Below are 10056 nucleotides of genomic sequence, written 5' to 3'. Positions count from 1 at the left end.
TATATACATAGAAGTTTATATATATATGCATAGAAGGGACTTCAAATGCTTTATTTAAATATTTAGAAATATATATATGCATGCATAAATACATATATATATAATATAGAACACACACGATTTAAAACTTAAGGTACATGTATTTGAGACAGAGGGCGGTATAAGGAAAGGTTAAGAGAAAGGAAAAGGTAGGAGACAAATGGTGTAATTATACTTTGATTTCAGCAAGATAAAAAATTTTTAAAAAATCATACATAAAGAGCTGAAATTATTATACACTTAATCTCATGGTGTGGAATTAAATGAGCATTTTAGATACCTGACCTATTGTCAGACATGCTGGGTCCCTCGTCACAAATGTCGATGAGTAGGAACACTGTCAAAATTAAGGCACATGTATTTGAGACATGGTGGAGCGTGAAGGAAGCAAGGGATACGCTGGACGTTTTCTAAAGCAGGTTTCTACTTCCCCCGCACATGAGTGGAAGGGCAAATGAAAAGGAGTGGCCAGCTAAACATCAGGAATGCCATGTTTTCATTCCTTTGCTGTCTCCTGCACAATCACTGAGGCCCCACCTTTACATGCAGGACACACTCAAAAGCACATTGACAAACCCTTTTACAGCTGAGGACTCACTGTTTTCATTTTCAGTAATGAAAATAAATTCTATGCTTAAGACAGGCAAGTGCCAAGAGGAAACTTATCAACTGAGTGGCTCTCACACAGATTTAGCAGCAATGGACTTTTGCCTGTGTAGTGTCCTTACAGCTTTCCCTGGCTTTGCTTTCTGGCTTCTCCACCCCTTCATTAATCCACAGGAGAAAAGGTTTGAGGACGCTTTGAAAAACAGGTGGAACATATAACTAGAAGAACATGTAACTAAACCAATGTGTCATTTTAATAGAATGTCATTTTAAATGATAATGCTTCAAGAAAACTCTGATTGACACCACAATGTTTCCCAGATATCTTAATGAAGTTATAGCCAGTGTTCAAAGTGTCACAAGCCTTCTACCATTGATTTTTCTCTTAAATAATTGTGTTCATTCATGTTTCCCCCGATATTATCTGATTTATAGCAGGTAGATAGGCATGCATCCCCTGGAACACACTGTTTGCAGGATTTTACAATACTCACATACTTAGCCACAAAAATACCCCATGATCTTACCGAAATGAAACTAGGCTGGCCTTTGGAAGCCTCTGGCGGCCTCCTTCCTGAAGAAACACTTCCACTTTGTCTCTGTCATTATAATGTTCAGGGTTCAAGCATTGGCTGGCCATTCTTTATGCTGCCTCCTGACTTAACACATTCGTAAGTAAAAATTAAAATATCTAACATGGAGAATATAGAGCCAACATCCTGGTGAAACACATCCACTATTTTTTCTGTTTAGAACATTTTTCCCTTTTTAATTATATCTAAGCTTTACTTTTGTTATTTCCTCCTATCTCTGAACCACAAAACATTCTCTGAAATAAGAATTTAGACATCTTACCTACTTCTACTTTCAGATACCATGTATTGTTGGATTGAAATTTTCCTCAATATCTTAGCCATTTGTAGTCATCACAAGGTGTGACCTCGTCCTTCCTTCACACTCCATGCCATTTAACAACAAACATCTAATCTGCAATTATATTTTCTGACTGCTTGCCTTTTTCTTCATGACAGGTCTGTCTTAACTAAAACTTCTGACTTCCCTACAAAGAACATGATGAGGGAATTTTCAGAATGCACTCTGCAACCTTTGAAGCCACAAACTTCAAGATATCTGTGCTAATCTGGCAGCTTTGCATTATCATTTTGGTATGAGGTAATATTTTATCATCAGTCCAGAATCTATCTGCCAATTGTTTGGATTCTTACTCCCAGTTGCCAATAAAAGCATAGTAAATATTCATGAAGTGAGGTAAATATTCATGAAGCAAAGTAAATATTCATAAAGCACTCCTTTTTTTTTGATATGGATAGCCCTATGTGGTTGATTCTACTTTCCCTTCAAACACATAATTGCTCTGCATACTACTTTGCTTTCATATTTTAAAATGCCCTTTGCATCTAATTGTATGTTTACTCAGGAGATGTTTAAAGTGTTGGCTTACAATCATGACAGCCTGCATTTGGATCCCCAGAAGTCACATAAAAACCACCTATGAAGGAGTATGCATGGAGAGGCTATGACTGATGAAGTCCTGTAGCTCACTGACCATCCATCTAGTCAAATGACAATTCCAGTGTTGGGGCCTATCCACCACAGGGTCTCTGAGTTGTTTGTCAGCTGATAGCCACAGGTACATCCTGTTTTCTAGTCCTGACTTACTGCTCTTGCATTGCCCCACTGACATCAGCATCTAGTAGGAGTAAAATACGCTCTCTTACACTTGGGGTTTTGCTACTATTTTGTAAGACTATATATAAGACTGTTCCCTCCTACAAGAGAGAGACCTCTTAGCACTTGAAAAATAAAGACACTTCTTAGTACAAACAGCTGGACATCTGGTCTTTCTTTTCGTGATACATCGGAGCTGCTTGTGGCATAGGCACCGCATTCTAGATTCCAGATTCACAGAGAGATCTTGTCACAAAAATTAATATAAAGAGTGGCAGAAGAGTTATAGGATATTGTCCACTGAACTCCATATCTGCAGGTGGGAAAACCCACACAGAAACACATACCTTCATCTGTACAAAGGCACAATAGACTCAACTAACCCAAGTCATTGCCACATACCCAGATGTGCTTGCACATATGGACATAAAGTGCACACATAAACACACACACACACTTTCACACATACACACTTATACACACACACCTCTAACATCTATACCCTTACTTTGAATCACTATGTATTTCTTTACTGTTTTAGCATAAATAGAAACTATTTCTCTGATTTTATAATGCATCCCCAACCTATTATTTTACCCTGCTCCAATAATTGATCAGTATCCAGGATCGCAATTTTCATAAAAGGTGTTTATATTCGATGCTTTTAGTTCTCTGTGTTTTGTTCTGTAAATTTTCTCCAAGAAAGGAAAATTTCTCCATCCACTCCCAGTATCACTTCATTCAATTGTAGCAATGGTTTCTATGTTGTGGTTGAGATTATCAGTCTGAAGAAAATAACAAGTAAGATGCATCTTTTATAGATTGATAACAACAGCCATATTGGCTCAATATTAATCATTCATATTTTCATCTTCCTTAAACTTTTAATTTCCTTGTTGAAATCCTGGCTGCCACCTGATTGAAAGACTTTAATGCTGCTTATTAAGTTACTGAAATTCAGCTTACATTGCCATATTTTCTCATATAGTAATCATGATAATTAGTTTGAAATATTGTTAGGAATAACTTAAAATTAATCCATATGTGTCAATGTATACATAAAAGTACATATGGAACCAAATGGCTAACTTTTATGAAGGAGTTAATAAAAAGTCATGATATTTAATTTTCAAAGCAACTCTGTCTTGTGTTGAGTTTGATTTTTTGTTAAATGCAAGTTAGCAGGAAATTTTCTGTTTTTATACTATCTTAAGTTCAAATTTGAGGTCACACAGCAAACTGTGAACCATATCAAGAGACCATTGAGTGATTGTTACATTGAATTCCACTCTTCCTAACTCATTTTTGTCACAAAGAAGCAACCACATAATAAATTCACATTCCCCTTTAACAGAATGACAAGTGGAAATCACCAAGGTTTGTCACCCCAAGCAGCACCTATCTTCACTCTTGTCAGTACAGCTCATGAGACCTCTTAGGATTTGCCAGGTAGAAGATGTTGAAGACTTTGTTTCTTAAGAAAATAGAGCCAAAGCATTTTGTTGACGGGCACTAGCGGTCCTTCAATGTTTTTTTTTAATCACTCTCTGAGCTCAAAATGTATTAATTTACAAATTGTCCCTTATTTCTCATTGCAAACTTTGTCAATTAGAACTTAAAATAATGATATATGATGTGGGAAGTCCTGTGATTATGTCAATAAAGCACTGTTGGGCCAACAGGAATCTAGATAGGTGGGACTAGGAGTCCAGGAGAACTCTGGGAAGGAGAAACACAGAGAGTCAAGATGTAACACCATGGGGTAGGAAGCCCGGAAACTTCTCTGGTAAAAGACATACTTAGATTAACAATTATGGGGTAATTACTTAAGTCAGAGCTAGCCAGTAAGAAACAAGCAAGGCCAACAGCTTCATAATTAATACAGTATCTTGTGTGTTATTTGGGGACTACAACGCAGCAGAGCCCAGGCGACTGGTGGGTGATAAACCAAAGTGGCTAACAAGGAAAAGCTTCTCTTTACAGACATATTATTGAAATGGTTGTGTCTATATAGACGCACATTCCAGATAGGAAAACATTAATCCATATATGTCAAATTCCAATGCTTTAACCATGGCATCATCCACCTCAAATCACCCACATATTTAAGTTACACATTAGTACTGGGTAGTATGGCCCATATGCAGCAGCAATTCCAAGCTCTCTGTCGGTAATCTGGATCCTGATTTTCTCTGTGAACTACAATTTCATACATTCTAGTTTCTCATGATTGGTAGGTTCTGGGAATTAACTCATTATGAAAACAGCCGTGCCAGTATAACCATATGACTTTCAACCAACTGTGCTTACATCAGTGCTCAAACAGGGAACAAACTTTACAGCAATAAGAGCCTTATATGACAGTTGTTTCTTTTGAAGATACAAATGTGATAAGAGAATGATTTAAAAGATGTGTTTGCGGGTTAATGTATAGCGCACACAGTTTTCTGGTAACCAGTTGGCTTTGCTCCATCTGCCTTGGTATTTTATCCCCTCTCACGGACTTGGTTTATTTGTCACTTGGCCTCAGATATACAGACCTCTTGTGAATTTTCCCCTTTCCCCGTAAGTGATGAGCAAGGTTGTGGCACATGAACCTGTCTCAGGCAGGCTTCTTTACCAATGTTTATTCTCTTGATACAGGACATGCTTTAGAAACACATTCTTTCCATCAGCTACTGGTGTTTTGTATAAGTGCATATCTAAGCATCCTTTTCTATGAACACTGGTCGTTTTTAGACTTTAACCTCCAGTCTAGCCCCTGCCTGATATTCACACTCACATTCAACCTCTTGATATGACAACATACAGGAAGGGCAAATTGGAACTATTTCTGGAGTACATCATCACTCCATAGTTTCTCCAGCTATACTAGGGTTTCTTTCTCATTCAAAGCCAATAGTACCCATCCATTTCTCATGTCAAGCCATTTGATTATCTATTTTCTATTAGCTTACTTCATCAGTAAATGGTACAATATTTTCTCAGTAAAAACATCACAATAGAATGGCATTATTTGAGACATTCTCAATATCCTATTTCCTATTTCATTCATTCCACTCCCAAGCCTTAATAATCCTTAAAACCAGAATTTAATTCTGTGTCACAGTCTTACTCTGACACAGTAATTTTCTAGAGGAAAAGATAATCTCGTGAAAAAGAAGTTTTGTCTTCCACTGGGAGCCCATTCAAGTTGTTACTAGACACAGTGCCAGCCTGAGGGAAGTGAGTACCATAACGTCCTCCAAAAGGAAGGTCTACAACAACGGAAACTAAAATACTAGAATCTAAACTTTGGTTTGCATTTTGAAAAGGCTTGTATCCACAGAATTCCTTCATTTCCATTCTTGCTACTATCAAAAATTATCTTTCCCTTCCCTACATAAAATACACACTGTTGACTTATGAACTGATTTTCATTTAAGAATTCATCTTTAACACACAGCATGACCATGATAAGCTAACTGCATGCAGCTCTACTCCATCCTTGGAAGCCATCTTATAAAATGAAAATTAAACTTTCCAATTCAATATCAAAGTGAGTTCTTGGAATGGCAGGATATGAATTGGCCAGAGGTAAATCAAATTTTGCCAAACAGGGACCCTGAGTGTTTTTAATCAAATTGTAAATTTGCATCCCCACTGAGATTCATGAGTTTAAAAGCTGGTACAACATTCATGACGGAAATCACTTCAGCTGAGGGGTTTGAAAGAGCCACAGTGCTTTGGTTTGTTACTGTTTTATTATCAGGACTGATAGAGGAGAGCACTTCATGAAGTCTTTCCCTGTTTCTGTCTGCTTATGCAGACCACTCAGCTAATTAAGGTATTCTATTCCTCTTTTATACTTGCTTTCTTTTTCTAAGTATGTTAGGCTTTCATTTTTAGTTCTGATTGAACAAAAGCATTGAGGCATGCAGTTTAGATTAACAGCTAATGTCTGTATTTTACCAGGAGCTCTCCAGAGATGACCACTCAAACACAGTGAATAACCCATTGAAAGTCTTTATTTCAGCCAGCTTTAACCACACCCATATTTTCAGGGACCGAGGAGAAGTCCAAGTGCTCAGAACACAGGCAAAATCCATGGCCTGGCATCTCATTCGGCAGCCATCAGCATCCACAGGGGGGCTTTTAAAAAGCAAGTAGTTTGAAGCAAGCAGTTTTAACAGAAGCTAAGAGATAAGCAGCTAGCTGGAGGGACTTCCATACAAACAGACACTTAACAGAAACTAAGTCAGCTAGGATATCTTCAACTTTGATCCCTAAAATACAGTTGGGAAATTTTCACTGGGATTTTCCATCAAGGAGATCAAATTCTAGTTAAGCCTGAAATGACCACAGCAACAATACAAGATAGAGGAACTTCTGTACTGCCTTGCCAGTCACAATTGAAAACAAAACTGGTAAGCAAAAACAGCAATGGGAATCAGAAAGGTAGCCAAGTGGATAAAGCTACCTGCCACCAAGCTAAATGCATTTTGTTCACTCCCACAAGGTAGAAAGAGGTAATCATTTCCTCTAAGTTGTCTTCTAGCTGCCACAAACACAGGTGCATGCACATGCAAACACAAGCACACAAAATAAATCTAATCAAAGATTACACGATTTAAGATAACTGAGCTCTAAGTGTAGAATGAAGTTCAAAGGATTCATGATATGACCAGTGAAAAGCAATGACTGTGGCATAATCATAGGATGATGTGAGAATAAGGACATACAGCTATTTATTGTTCTTTCTACTGATCTCTGACATGCTTCAGGATGGAAAATAGTTTTTCAGTATTATAAAACAGAACATACATACCCCTAAAAGACAAATGAAAATGGGTAACATAAAATTTCTCTTAAAATGTCTAGCATCCTTAGTCATCAAAAAAGAAAGAAAGAAAGAGAGGCAAAAGGAAAGAAAGGAAAAAAGGAAGGAAAAACTCAGTAAAACTTAGTATCCAAATTTTTGTCATCAGAGCAAAATTACAAAGAAACCATTGACCAATTCTCTGCTGAAGAGGAATGCAAAAAAATAAATAAAATAATTATTAACTGAATTCATAAACACATTAGGAAGTTCAAACACCACAGCCAAGAGGTTTCCTCTTCAGGGATTCGAGGTTGAATGAATATATCGTGTGTTTCTTACAGCACATAAACAAACAACAGAAGTTATATGCCATTCTAACAGAAGCAGAAAAAAGTTTTCAACACGACTTTATTAAAAGTCCTGAAGAAACTATGAATTTAATGAACTTTTAATTATTATTTTGTTTATTTATTGATTTGGAGGGCAAGGCACATGTATGGAGGTCAGAAATTAACATGTAGAAATCATTTCTCTCCCAGATTGTGAGGCCAGGGTTTAGCATGTGTGGTAAGACTTGGCTACAAGTATATTTATAAGCTGACCACTTTCCTTTGCCCACAGTTGGCTCGTCCTTAAGACAAAGCGTCGCATATCTGACTGGCATGGGATTATCTATGTAGCCATGGATAACCTTGAACTTCTGATTCTTCTGCCTCTACCTTGAGGTCCCTGAGCATACTGATGTGTGCCAGAACGGCTGTATATGTTGAGCTGGTGATGGACAATTAGCTCACCTGTTTTACTAAGTCACACTAAGTCCTAGGACTCTATAATTAAAATAAACAAATACCCCTACCAAAAAGCACTGAAGATGATAAATACTATCAGAAAATAGCAATGAAAAAATCAACACAGTACATGAATGATTTTCCTATACATGAAGTAAATAAAAGAAATAAGAAGGAAAATCACATACCCAAAATTTAAAATATGAATATTTAAGAATAATACTAAGAAGGCACCAGGTTTCTACTAAGAAAACTTTAGATAACTCTAAAAAGAATTACTAGAAGTAATCAGAATATTAGATGAATCCTTGTGCTTATAAATTTTCAGTATTAATCTTATGAAATTATTTACATTATTGAAGGTGATGTACAAATGCCATACAATGAATTTCAGAACCTCAAAATTATTACCATAGGTAGAAAAAGCAGTACCAAGTTTTGTATGAAAGTTCAAACCCCATTAATGACAAAGCAATGCTAATTAGACAGTGTCATGCTGGATTTATCATAATACCAGATCTCAAATTGCAATACAGAGTCACCTAGGATTTGACAAAGGTGTCAGTAAATATGTTGGGGATGAGATTTTTTTCTAGACAGTGACTGGAAAAATTGAAATCAACACATGGAAGACTAAATTGGATACATGGATCACCCTTTACAAAAAGCCATCAAAAATAGAATAATGCTATTTATAAAAGACCTGGACATCCACACTTCTTGTTAAAAAATATGGAGGAACTAAAATAAGCACAAGCATTGACTTTATAAGAAGCAGCTTAGTAGCTCAGGAGATAATGGAAATTGAGCATAGATGGGGTTAAAATGTTTCTTTTTTTTTTTTTTGGTTTTTCGAGGCAGGGTTTCTCTGTAGCTTTGGAGGCTGTCCTGGAACTCACTTTGTAGACCAGGCTGGCCTCAAACTCACAGAGATCTGCCTGCCTCTGCCTCCCGAGTGCTGGGATTAAAGGCATGCGCCACCAACACCCGGCCCAAAATGTTTCTTGACAGGGAAGAAGGGAAGAGTATAGTAAAGAGGTAACCTGTAGAATATGTGGAGAGTTTTTCCAGTTGCAGACTGCATGTTGGATTAATAATGAGATTCTAAAAGCAATTGAAAATAATCCAAATCCAAAATCGTCATCCAGTAAATGAATAGGCAAATGGATCAAATAGGCATTTCTCAAGCAAAGAAATAAAAATGGCTAATAGACATTTGGAAAAAATATAAAATAGGCTTAACTATTAAATGTCGTTTATTTTTCAAGAAAAAAACAATTTATTACATTTTTCTAGAAAAGAGATTGCTTCACATGTCAATCCCAGCTCCCTCTCCCTCCCCTCCTCCCTCACCTCTCCACTATCCCCCTTAGCCTATCACCCCATTCCCACCTCCCTCCACACAGGGGATATCCAGAGTCTGTCACCTTGCTCAGGGCAGGGTCCAGGCCCTTCCCCAAGAGTCCATGCTGAGAGAGCATCCCTCCCCGTGCCATGGACACACAAAGTCCATCTGTATGCCAGAGACAAACACTGATCCACTGCCCAGGGCTCCACAGGTTGTCCAAGCCTCCCTACTGTCTCTCACACTCAGGGGGTCCAGATCAGTCCCATGCTGGCCTCCCAGCTGTCCATCCCGGGTGTGAGACCTCCTCCTTTTTCAGGTCAGCAGTCCTTGTCGGCTTCGACAGCCCATTCTTTGCCATTTGCTCATCCGTCCGCCCTCAGCTCTCTCTGTCACTGGGTTCCAGTGTTTAGCTGTAGATGTTGCCTCTGCTTCGATCAGTCACTGGATGAAGGTTCTAGGATGGCATATAAGATACTCGTCAAGTTCATTATCAGGAATAAGCATTTAGCGTAGTCTCTCCACTATTGCTTAGCATGCCAGTTGGTGTCATCCTTCGATCGCTAGAGGTCTCAGTGTTGCCAGATCTCTGTTCAAATCTATGACTCCCTCTATTATAGTATTTCTCATCCTGTTCTCTCCTATTATACCCCCAACTCAAGCTTCCTGTTCCCCCATGACCTACTCTCTATTCCTCTTCTCTCCCTCTCTTCTTGCCAGCTCTCTCCTCCCATCTGCTGACGTGTTTCCAGTCTGTTCAGGAGATCTTGCCTCATTCCTCTTTTTTG

The sequence above is a fragment of the Mesocricetus auratus genome, unplaced genomic scaffold (assembly GCF_017639785.1).
Source record: "Mesocricetus auratus isolate SY011 unplaced genomic scaffold, BCM_Maur_2.0 Super-Scaffold_100040, whole genome shotgun sequence".
NCBI lineage: Eukaryota > Metazoa > Chordata > Mammalia > Rodentia > Cricetidae > Mesocricetus > Mesocricetus auratus.
The sequence above is the reverse complement of the archived record's forward strand: the minus strand, read 5'-3'. Positions refer to the sequence as shown.